The sequence below is a fragment of the Porites lutea genome, chromosome 9 (assembly GCF_958299795.1).
Source record: "Porites lutea chromosome 9, jaPorLute2.1, whole genome shotgun sequence".
NCBI classification, from domain to species: domain Eukaryota; kingdom Metazoa; phylum Cnidaria; class Anthozoa; order Scleractinia; family Poritidae; genus Porites; species Porites lutea.
The window spans coordinates 8,085,160-8,097,761 of NC_133209.1; the positions used below are offsets into that span (position 1 = coordinate 8,085,160).

Below are 12,602 nucleotides of genomic sequence, written 5' to 3' on the forward strand. Positions count from 1 at the left end.
GGTAACTTAAATCGCGGGACGGTGGAATGCCGGAATAGTGAAATGGCGAGATTAAAGAACTAATCTTAAGAGTGCGAAACAGCAAAACCTGTTGAGGATTCTTTTTGCGTGGTGCTTCTTAAGTATAATTACGTATTTACAAGAGATGTCTAAGTGGTATAATTCAAATGCCAAAGTGAATTTGACTGCTGAACAAACAAGATCTAGAGGCTGTAGATTTAATCTGAGCCAGCCTCGTTCCCAGGGTTCTCGCCTGCTCGTCCCGTAGGGAAAAAGAGTGGACCCTGGAAACGAGTTTGATTTGAAACAGAAAACAAAAGAAAAAGAAGAAATTGTCGTTATGGCAATTGCAATCATTATAACTCTCATTTGCCTTGTCCGTGTTACAGTGGCATCTTTAAGGCGTCGAATATAGCTTACGCTAAGCGGTCTAGATTAGTCGCAGTTAGAGGTCAATATTTCTACCTCTTTCCTCGTTGAAGCTACCACCCTTCGTACTGAAAAATATATATATAGGAAATGAACCACATTTTTGAACTGCAGATCAAGGTATGAAAGTGAACAAGATCTTCGTAGTTGAATGAACAACCTAAGCGGTTGAAAAAGAACCTGAAAAATTAAGGCTTGTCAGGGAATCGAACCCCAAACGACGCAACGCTCTATCCATTGAGCTAATCAAAGTAACTGGAGAGCAAGCCATTGTGGGTTCCTAATATACCCGATGGTGGAAATGACATAAATTGAAAAATATATGAAATGAATCATATTTTCGCTGTTCGCAATGTCACGGATTGTGTCAGTCAGGAGCTTTTTTTCCTTCTTGCCCTCGTACGAACCATAACTCATCGCGCCCTGATGTAATGAGAAGATGCACACTTCGCTTTGCTCATAATACGGACTATTAGCCATGCTGACGATTTGCACGTCGGCTTTCTTAAAGGCTTTTTTGTGAACTGCACTTCGGTACCGTTTTGAAGGCCCATTTTTTCTCATGGATTTCTAAACATTTCCTTGGAGCCTGGAACAGGCTGTATGTGGGGAGGCAGCTCTCGCTATGGTTCAAAAGAATAATAGACTGAACGACGGGAATAATGAGGCAAAACTATAGAAGCTTCTACACAAAAGGCCATTCACCAGTCTCACATACACCATAATGCACCTTTGTCAGCCCCCCCCCCCCCCCCCCCCAAAGAAAAAAAAAAGTACAAAACAATGGGTTCCATCTGCCGGAATTAAGGTTGCGTTCGATTGGGAAATCTGGATTTCGGATTTTGCAATCGAACACGAAATCCGAAAACAGATTTCACCTCAGAGAAATCCGTCCACAGGGTGGATTTCAATTAAGAAATTCAAATCCGGATTACATGGATTTCCTTTTTACCATTCGATTGGGAAATCCGAAAAAAAGATTTGCAAAATTGTTCTCGTGAACAGCGGCCTTTTTTTTTTGCTAATTATGCGTGCGCGTACAAGACCGCTGTTCTTAAGGACAGTTTTTCAAATCCTTTTTCGGATTTCCCAATCGAACGGTAAAAATGAAAATCCAAAACCAGATATCTCAGCGTTGAAATCCGTTTTCGAATTTCGCGTAAATTTCGAGCATAAAGTATATGTATGTATGTATGTATGTGTGTGTATGTGTGTGTGTGTGTGTGTGGTGTGTGTGTGTGTCTGGGTGTGTGTGTGTGTGTGTGTGTGTGTGTGTGTGTGTGTGTCTGTGTGTGTGTGTGTGTGTGTGTGTGTGTCTGTGTGTGTGTGTCTGTGTGTGTGTGTGTGTGTGTGTGTGTGTCTGTGTGTGTGTGTGTGTGTGTGTGTGTGTGTGTGTGTGTGTGTGTGTGTGTGTGTGTGTGTGTGTGTGTGTGTGTGTGTGTGTGTGTGTGTGTATATGCGTTTGATTGCAAATCCGAAATCCGGATTTTAAAATCTAAATCCAGGTTTCCCAATCGAATGCACCCTAAGTCGGTGAGCAAGTGTTGAGACACAGGGGTTAATAAACCGGACTCTTTAAAACGGAGTTCGAGTTTGAGCCAAAGGGAAGTGAAATAAGTTCACGTTGGCGAAGAGTAAGAGTCATTATTATTCATTCAAAATATTTTCCCAATTCTGATTGGCTAAAAGCACATGCATAATTCACCGTAACCAGTTACTGATGACCAAATTTGGAAGAATTTGGTGTTTAACGAGGAAATGACGTCAAAAATGCAGCCATCTACAGGTTAAGGCACCGTTGACCGAGAAGACCTGGGGTTGAGGTTGAGTTGTTTTGGTTGTGAAAAAAAAATGGCGGACATTTCACTCGTTTCAAGAGTACGAACTACAGCTGGAACTAGGCGAAATAATAGCTAAAAACATGGAAAAAACAGCAAGATGACAATTCGGAGGGGGACATCTGCTATTTGGAGAATATTTGCGGAGCTTGACAAACCTAAACATACAGTATTTAAGATGGACTTAACATCGATGCAGGTAAGCATGTTTCAGCTATGTTTTTAAACTTGGGATTATTTTGAATGAATAAATGAGAATGAATGAATCGGAGGGTTTTTAAATGCGAATGAAATGGTAACTGACTCTAATTAGGAAACTTTAGTCTCACAGGCCCCTTTTTGGTAAAATATACACAAAGTTTATGCAGGACATAAAAAAAGATAATAACATGTGTAAAACATATTTTATAACGGCAAAGTAAAAAAGACTTAATTGTCCTTCAAATTCCTTACATCGGTGTGTCGTCATTTTCTGTATGGCGTCAATTGGCTACACTGTGAGAATTTAATTTCTTTCTTGTCAGCAAGGTTAAACCCAGGGTGGGGCGGGGGGGGGGGGGAGAGACGAGGTCTGGGACCGAGAAACGATGTTCTCACAACTTGCAAAGCGGTCACCCAGCGTGGTGGTTAGCGGATGATTAAAGTATTTTTCCCACAGTAAATATTTTTAGACTTTTTAGAAGCAAGAAGCCAACCGGCAGAGGAAATCAGAAAAAAAATCTTGCATATCGTATTTGTCTTTCGGTACTGAAATGCGGGGGAAACTAAAACGCAGCCGTGCTAGATCTTAGCCAACAACAACGCGCTCGATGGATTTATTTATAGGTTACATCGTTTTGGCCGGGCAAGGATAACTTGATGCTGATAAAAATTACTGGAGCAAGTGTCAAATTTATCGGAAGCAAGTATATTCAAGAGAGTTTATAAATATGAGCTTACTGCTCTACATATCATAACTGAATAAAACTTAACACTTCATAACATTTCACTTCGTTTATTTCGATCAGTCAACATCTTGAATCCAAAGTTAAAATTCAAAACGACCCTAAAACAAATCACAATTACTACTGAAAGCTCTGTACCTTGAAGCGACTTTAACTTTCCTAAGGTTTGCAGCAAAACACTGCTCGATAGCTCAACTCTTCGGCGGTTCTCAGCAGCTATACGGAGCTATATGTTGCATATTCCAAACTCTGCAGAGGGAAATTGTTTAACAGAAAAAGAAAACCACACACTATGTCTGAAAAGCGACATAAAATCAATAAATTTGCGAATTAATTATGGGAAGTAGCTTCCCCCCCCCGGTTAAACCGATCACAAAATTCCCAATTTACACACGGAACAGACAAAACCGACCAAAAAGAATGACGCGTTGGGTCTGTCTTTGCGTCCCAATTTACTGTAGACCCTACCGCAAGCGCAATAATGACCAATCAAACAAAAACAACGCGGGGAGTTTCAAATTCCCCATTTTTATAACTCGGGCATGATGTTAAATGTGTCCACGCATCTTCCGGCTGTCAGGGTTAAAGAGGATACATTTTGTTAATAATGCCAATTACGCTTCCTTATGCGGAAATTATGGAAATTAACGTTCAGGAAGAAATTACTTGTAAACGGCAAAACAACAACTTCCTGTTCAACAAATATATTTCCCAAGCTATTATACAAAACGTTACAGACACCAAAACTGAACTTTGAAAAACTAGTAGGCTAACAAGTTTTCAAAAACTCGCAATGCCAATCCCTTTTTGTCCATTGTCACCTTCTTCTGTATTTGCTGTGTTATTAATACCTTCTTTAAATGTTTTGAGCGATCATTTTTTGGTCTGTCAATTTGGTGGCGGTTCCTACGGTTTAAATGTTGATAAAAGTCGTGACACAGCTCCTTTAATGGCAAGGTAGTCGCTTTAAAAGGATGTTTTATAGTTGACTCCATTAGTTTAAAGCAGCCACTTACACGATTTTCACTAAAACCGTGAGCATAGAAAATGGCCGCTTGAGACGAAGAGCTTGGGTGAGTCCAGTAAAAATCCTATTATATGGACAACCGATCCCAAACTATGAGCGAAGACAGTGACTTCTCACTTTTAACGACCTTTACGTAGACGCCGAGGATAACAAAAGAAAATTGTCACTGTTTTCACTCCACAAGCTACGCTACGTTAATGTTTTACTCGCACCATATGGCCTTTCGCTCGTCACAAGACCATTAGCAGACAACACTGCAATTTTCTCGTGAGAAGACCTTGAATAGTTTTACACTGCAGGCGCTCTTTCTTAAATGAATGACAAAAATTGAGGAAGAGAGTACATGGCTGCTAAAGAAAGTTGGTTGTACTGGAGAGGATTGAATGAGTAAAGGAGGAAATACGGCACAAAGACAGGGTCATTGTAGACAGCTCAGCAACTGATTTAAAGTAAAAGCTGAAGACTTTACTTGTGAACATTATCAAACTTAAAATGTAAGTAATACAATAAAGAAAAAACTTTTTATCAAAATAAATAAATATTAAGAGAATAAATAAAAAATGATTTAACTAAATTTATTATTAAACTCTCAGTTTATAATTCAAAAACAATCCGTACTATGAATTGAATTTTTCGGCTGCCAAACAAACAACCATAATTTAATTTATAATTTTCAAATGATATTTCTTTCCTTTACTGATAAAACTGCTGATATAATTTCGCCCTATCTTTTCTTGAAATACCTACTTTATAATAACAACTTCACTTGTTTATTTTTTCCTCTTTTATTATTTTTTTCTTTTCTTTACGAACCATTTTTAAACTATGAAAAGTATCCCTTCTTTCGGGTAAGGCTACAGTTGTAGTTTTGGATGTCTCTGTATTTTTTGATTTTCCATAAAGTCCAACCAGTTTAGGCTCGATTTCCGCCGTCTCCCGAGGAAAGTCTTTGATCCTCCCCGAATGAGTGCGGGCTCATTCTCCCGAACAAAGGCTGGTAATCGAGCCTACTTCTATTTGAGCTGAACGCCTACATTCGAAGGTAGGCGTGTTCAACTATGTCACGATTATGGAGTTTTCATCTGTTAGCTGGGTTGGAATATTAATCAAATATTCCTTTTTTACGCAACGAAGAATGCAACATTCTGAATACATAACGTAAAAAAGATCATTAACAACAAACCCGCAAAAAGCATTAGGCTCATATTTAGCCCGATACAAATTAACTGATGAATTTTCACTGCTTGAGCCGCAAAGTGCTTCTCTTTCCAAGTTCAAGTTTGAGCCAAAGGGGAGTGAAATAATTTCAGGTTGGCGAAGAGTAAGAGTCAATTACGAGCCCGGCCATCTTCTGCAATATTTGTGCTATTATTTTGTCATTCTTAAATAAAATGCGTAGGAAAGGAAAAGGCTGAACAGTTTTTTGATAATCTAGTAATAACATATTCACCTAAACGAAATACAGAGGAAAATCGCTTACCTTGTTTGGCGCCTATCAGTTTAAACGATGACCGGCACAAACCTCCCAGTTTTCGCCAGTGCTTGAATAAACGTGCTTTTTACGTGGCATATTGAAAATAAATTATATCAAGCCAGTTTGCCAAGCAGGTGAAAGCTATTAACAACACTTGATTCATATATTTGCAAATTTATTATTCAGTTCTGTTTTGCTGGCAATTTATTTCATGACATTTAACAGTTAATATGCTCCAAATATCTAGAAAATAAAAATACTTTTCTGCTTTGTTTAAATGCGAATGAAATGGTAACTAACTTTATATTGCAAACTTTAGTCTCACAGGCCCCTTTTTGGTAAAATACAATATACACAAAGTGCATGGAGGACATGAAAAAAGATAATAACATGTGTAAAACATATTTTAAAACCGCAAAGTAATCATTTTCTCTATGGCGTCAATTGCCTACACTTTGAGAATTTAATTCCCTTCTCGTCAGTGAGGTTAAACCACAAAATTCCTAATTTACACACGGGACAGACAAAATCGACCAAAAGGAGTGACGCGTTCTTGCGTCCCAATTTACTGTGGACTTTGAGACCCTACTGAAAGCGCAATAATGACCAATCAAACAAAAAAACGTGGGGAGTTTCAAAGTTCCCAATTTTATAACTCGGACATGAAGTAAAATGTGTCCACGCATCTTCCGGCTGTCAGGGTTAAAGAGAAAGTGCCACGGCTGTCTAGTTCATGCTGTTGATAATGCCAATTACTCTTTCTTATGCGCTATGGAAATTAACGTTCAGGAAAAAAATTACTTGTAAACGACAAAAAACGGCTTCCTGTCCAACAAATATATTTCCCAAGCTATTATACAAAACGTTACAAACACCAAAAGTGAACTTTGAAAAACTGTTAGGCTAACAAGTCAACTGACAAGTTTTCAAAAACTCACAATGTCTTCCCGTTTTTGTCCATTCGTGCCTTCTTTTGTATTTACTGTGTTATTAATACCTTCTTTAAATGTTTTGAGCGATTATTTTTTGATTGTCAACTTGGCGGCAGTTCCTGTTTGAATTTTGACAAAAGTCGTGACACAGCTCCTTTAATGGCAAGGTGGTCGCTTTAAAAAGATGGTTTAATAGTGGACTCCATTGGTCTAAAACACCCACTTACACGATTGTCACTAAAACCCCGAGCATAGAAAATGTCGCTTGAGACGAAGAGCGTCGGTAAGTCCAGTAAAAATCCTATGGAAAATCCCAACCTATGAGCAAAGGACAGTGACTTCTCACGTTTAACGATCTTTACGTAGACGCCGAGGAAAACAAAAAGAAAATTTCACAGTATTTATCCCAATGGTAGCCTCCCACACAGCTGTTTTTAGGGGAGCTCGTCTTTCATCCCTCCCCACAAACGCCCGTTTGTGGGGTGGGGTGAAAGAATACCTTGTATAGTCTTACACTGCAGGCGTTCTTTCTGATAAATGAATGGCAACAATTTAGAAAGAGAGTACATGGCTGCTAAAGAGGGATGATCGCAATGGACTGGATTTAATGAATAAAGAAGGAAATACGACGTAAAGACGGGGCCATTGTAGACAGCTGTGTATTGTATCTCGAGCAACTGATCTAAAGTAAAAACTGAAGACTTTACTTGTGAACATTATCAAAATTAAAGTGTAATTCATACGGTAAAAAAACATTTCTTTTTTTAAAAAAAAAGTGAATAAATAAACATTGATTTTATTAATGTTATCTAATATCATTAAGCTCTGTTATAATACACGCAGAGAGTATGCAACTTACAAGAGCAATCGTAATACGAGTGGAATTTTTCGGCGGCCAAACATAAACAATCATAGTTTAATTTAAAATTTTCAAAGAACATTTCTTTACTATTACTGATTAAACTACTGAAATAACCCCCCTTTCTTTTCTTAAAGCACTTTGCCTTTTTTTCCATTTCTATTTGTTTTCCTTTTCTTTACCAACCATTTTTAAACTTTGTAAAATATTCTCCTCTTTCGGGTAAGGCTACAATTGTAGCTTTGGATGTCTGTGTTTTTTCTTGATGTTCTATCCACTTAAGCTGAAGGTCGGCGTGTTCAACTATCACGAATATGAAGTTTTCATCTGTTAGCTGGGTTAAAATATTAACACTCCTCTTCTAGGCAACAAAGCTTGCAATATTCCGCATAAAGGAATCATTTACAACAGACCCGCAACTCACCAGCAAGGCTCCCATCTAGTCCGATACAAATTGACTAATAAATTTTCACTGTTCAATCCCCAAAGTACCTCGCTTTCCAACTTGCCCTGGTCTTTTGAACTCTCTTCTAACACTGGCTGGGATGGAACTGGGGAGGGGAGAGAGAGGCGGTGGCTCAGGGATGCTGTCCAATAACTTCCGCTTCGCTTGCCTCGACTTGGCGTTTGATGTGGTGTTGGTAACAGACAAAGATAAAGGCTCTGTGAATCTTGGTTGCCCAAAATGAGCTAAGGAACTTTCTTCAGCATTGGCACTTGAGCAAGTTTCCTGGAGGGAGATTCTGGGTAAGTAATTTTGGAGGTAGTTTGATATACCCTGATAAAAACTGGACTAGGGATATTTAATTTCCTTATTTTGATTTACTCGACGCAACAGGGATATGAACTCGTCGAAGAGTTAGCTATAGTTTGAGGTGTTTACATTTATTCTCGATCGTGAAGCCACTCGCCAAAATACAATTGCAGCCTATTTAGCGGACAAAGAACAGCTTGGGCCGTTTAACCGACAAAAATCATCGTCAAGTCACCAGCTTTACAGGCTGGAAATCCAGTCGTAGATCTCAAGCTTCTGTTGTTGTTCAGCATAACTAGTGTCGCGACATCAAACAACATGGCAGGCATAGCTCTATAGCATTCTGAACATGGCGACCAAGGGAATCATTTTCCGCCACAGCTTTACTTCACCAAATGAACATCCAGATTCACAACAACTTCGGTGATTTTCAACTAGTGTTTAAATTCTTTTTTTAAACAACATAGGCGGTCTCTTTAGTTGTCGAGCAGTGTAAATTCCTAGTATATTGATCTTTATACAGGAGGTATGACTACACAAATGTGGCCTTTTAACATGGCAGCGTGATTATGCTTTTACTAAAACGATTACTTTACTCGCGCTTATAAGCATAAAATGGTGATATTGTGCAGCGCACCCTTGTAGAATAATATTTGTATTCAACTAAGTTCCGAACTATAACAGATTCAAAGCCGGTTACGAGCATAATGGTGAGCCTAACATGTTTTGTTGTAAAACGGTAAAAAATAACGTCATTTGCAAGTTACACTTTTTTCTGACGTTAATATTGCTAAGTTCTGATTGTACTTTTCTGTTAATCCCCATTTTTTTTTCCTGCTTCAACTGCTCGTTAAATGCCCTCCGCTAGAACATGTCGAGGAAAGTCAGTCCACCTAATTGGAAAAAAAAGGCCCTGTATCATAATTCAGGATTTAGAATTGACACCATTTAGGCATCGAGTCCGAAGTTCTGGCTATATTATCAACTTACTAGCACCTTTTTCTTCAGAGAATCAAAGCATAAGAAAAAGAAATTTCAAAGGTAAGTTTACTGTAAAATACTCACGAAGTGCTTACCTTTTTGTTATGATGTGACGTATTGAAGGCATCAGAGGGTTTCCTCGTCGCATGGCTTACTGGCTCCATCTCGGAAGAACACACATGTGTGACTTGTGGATACATGCGCACGGTAGTAACTTGTACATCCGCTGAAGGAGAGATGCGTTGCGGGCGTAAGATAGTCGATAACGTCCCCTGAACATTGGCCATGAAGATATTTAAATCCTAAAACGGTGGAAAAAATAGTAGATTAAGCCTTCAAGTCCCACCAGTGACCAACACCTTTTAAGGAAATGTATGGAGATCAGACTGGAGAATTTGCATGTGGATATTAAGGTTTAGAGGGTTAAGGTATCTCTCTCCTTCAGCAAGTTACTGAAGAAAAACATTGTAGGGGGAGGGGCGGGTAGAGATGTACGGGGTAGCTGAACGATATGGCCTCTACAACACGTAACTAGCTTTATAATTTCCTACAGCTTCTGAATGTATATTATTTTGTATTCATTCATTTTCAATTGCAGAGCATAAGTTAATGCCATGCAATGGTTAAGCCAGGCTGAAATTGATGGAGAGTGAAGTTCCATAAACTGTGGAAAATAGGAATAATGTACTGATCGGTATCTTATGCTGTAGATTGCACAATGCAGCACGCAAGTGCGGTTCTCGTGGTTTAAGAGTTAGGCACGACAGTTCACCAAATGACAAGGGTGGGCATTGAAGCCGATCATCTGGTCTGACCGTTAGGTTGCTGAAACAGATGAAGTTGCGAGGCTTCACCAGATCGTCAACAGCCACCACCTGTGGAAAAATTATACAATGGTATGAGCGAGAAGACTCTGAGCATTATTTATTTATTTATTTATTTATTCATTTATTTATTTATTTATTTATTTATTTATTTATTTATACCGCAGAGGGGAACCTTTTTTTGTGGGAAGGACATAAGGGGTGTGGGGAGGGATGCAGGGGGAGGTGGGCTTTAAGAGAGGCTGACTTCAATCGCCCCCATAGTTATACATAATTATGCCAAAAGAACGGTAGTTTATAACCACTTAGTTTATTTTTACTCAAGGGAAGGTATTTAACCATATATTTTTTTTACGTCTATGGAATTTCGACAAAGCTTAAAGCTACGAAGTAAATAAAGCGAGAATCGTGATTGCAGTAAAGAAAAAAATAGACTTTAACGATTAAACTCTTTCTATTGCAGCTTTTAAAAGACAGCAACACATGAGGGAACTGTAAGTCAATACCTTAAGTCCTCCCCAGAACTTTATTGCCGCTAAATTCATCTCATCGTCGGATATATACACGGTCTGTACACTGAAACAAAACACAAAAACAAAACCGGTAAATACTTCAAGTGGAAGCGGTGTTCATGGTCGAGTGGTTCCATCGTATTTACTCCTGTTTTTTTCTAGGTTTTTCTTTTTTGCCAAGTGCAAACCCTACAAGTTGTCATAGCATTAGTCCCCGTTGTTGTTGTTGTTTTTTAATGACTTGATTCAGGAAATTATAGTAACCACGTCGGCCACAATGCAAGTGAGCGTATCTCTATGCCATTTTTTTTAGTTCTCTGCAGGGTGACTTTCGTTGCTCTATCTTGCCATAATTATAGCAGTTGGACCAGTTTTCCAAAGAACATGAATTAGCCAACACGCCGTCACAGCACGGCCTCTTTACTTTACTTGAAAAACTCATTAATTATACATAAAGAAAAAAAAAACAAAAGAAATAAATGTTTAATGAGTGTCTTTATATCTAATAAAGACACGGCTAAACTATACTTCCAGTTTTTTAGACCAAAATAGCGCAGGTCTAAATATTAGAGCAAGAAAAGTTGACCTATATCAGAGATTTTAAAGCCGTTTAAAAAGCTTGGAGTTGTGTATTATCAGGCGTAAAAACTCTCGGCTCTGTCTCGAGTTTTTAAACCTAATAATACACGCCTTGTAATGTTCGTTTTTTAAATGGTCCTTCCTGGATAATTTTACTTACATTTCTTTAATAGTGTCAAATTAAATGCAACATTATTTCTAATGATGATGATTATTATGACGACGACCACGATGATGGTGATGATGAAAATGACGATGGCGATGATGACGAGGACGACAACGAAAACGACGACGATGATGTTGCGGATAATGATAACATACTGTTAAAGAGATGACCAACGACTACTTTGTATCCGCGATTGCCTGCATACCTTGAGTTGGAAAAACAAGAAAGGGGAGTACAGAAAACAACCACTCCAACAATATCCACTTCTGAACACAGCTGGGACGAACCACAACGCAGCTGATCAAAAGAACAGGCCTGCAAGAACAACGATGACAACAGGTCAACTCTCTATAAGTTGGACACTCCTCTAAGGTCCCTTCCACACGTATCTGGATATTTTTTAATCCGCAAATTTTTCTTTCCGGATTTAAAAATTTCCACGTCCACACGCAGCGTATTCAAATTGAACTTTCTCGTCCACAAGTACGCGGATTCACTCTCATTTCGTCAGCTGTTTTGAAAAGTGATCTTCGGCTAATGCGAAATTGTTCTCACCATTCTTCCGCAAAAAAGAAACGTTTTTGCTGAAAAAACTGTCCCATCAAGCATTAGTTTGCTCCTTTAAGTTCTTTATTGGCATCCAATTCGTTCGTCCGACATCGAAAGAAGCCTGAGAATGTCCGCGCCTCCCCTTGGCATAATTGAAGTGAACAGTAATAATAGCTAAGTTTAACTGCACACAAGTTATAAGACTTGAAACTGAGGTTTTAGAAGTAAATAGGCGAAAACATTGCGCTCGGCACCATCTTGAATATTCACGGTAAAGAACCTGCCTCGATCTAGTTACGTGACTGGATGAAAAAAATATATATATCCGGATTTACCGTGCACACGATTCCTGATTCATAGCTCATTCAAAAATTTCTACTCTGGGGAGCGGATTCAAAAAGTTACGGATTCGTAGGCTGGATTAACCGGATACGTGTGGACGGAAGCCTAAAAAGTTGTAGATTAAAAAAATATCCGTATACGTGTGGACGAGGCCTATGGTGAACAGGGATGACTCAGGGTCCCTGGTTGATTTAACCCTTTCACAACCGAAATTGGCCAAAGTGAAATTTCAAAATCCTGTAAAATAAATAGCACAATGTGAAAGTACTGGAAAAGAGGTTTCATTTGAATGGTCACTCCTCAGGATTCCGTCCACAGATTCACAAGTTAGAACCAGTTCACGAGACTCCTTCTTTTATCCTGGCAGTGAAAGGGTTAAAGGCAAGATCAGC

At 38.8% G+C, this 12,602-nt stretch overlaps 1 long non-coding RNA gene across 1 annotated transcript; it reads right to left on the reverse strand.

The window, feature by feature from the left end:
- Window positions 1-9,936: 9,936 nt before the first annotated feature.
- Window positions 9,937-11,668, reverse strand: LOC140947215 (uncharacterized). The gene is made up of 3 exons (XR_012166930.1): window positions 11,525-11,668; window positions 10,569-10,638; window positions 9,937-10,113 (listed from the first exon to the last, which is right to left on the reverse strand). It is a non-coding gene; the product is annotated as an uncharacterized lncRNA (long non-coding RNA).
- Between the last annotated feature and the right edge of the window lie 934 nt (window positions 11,669-12,602).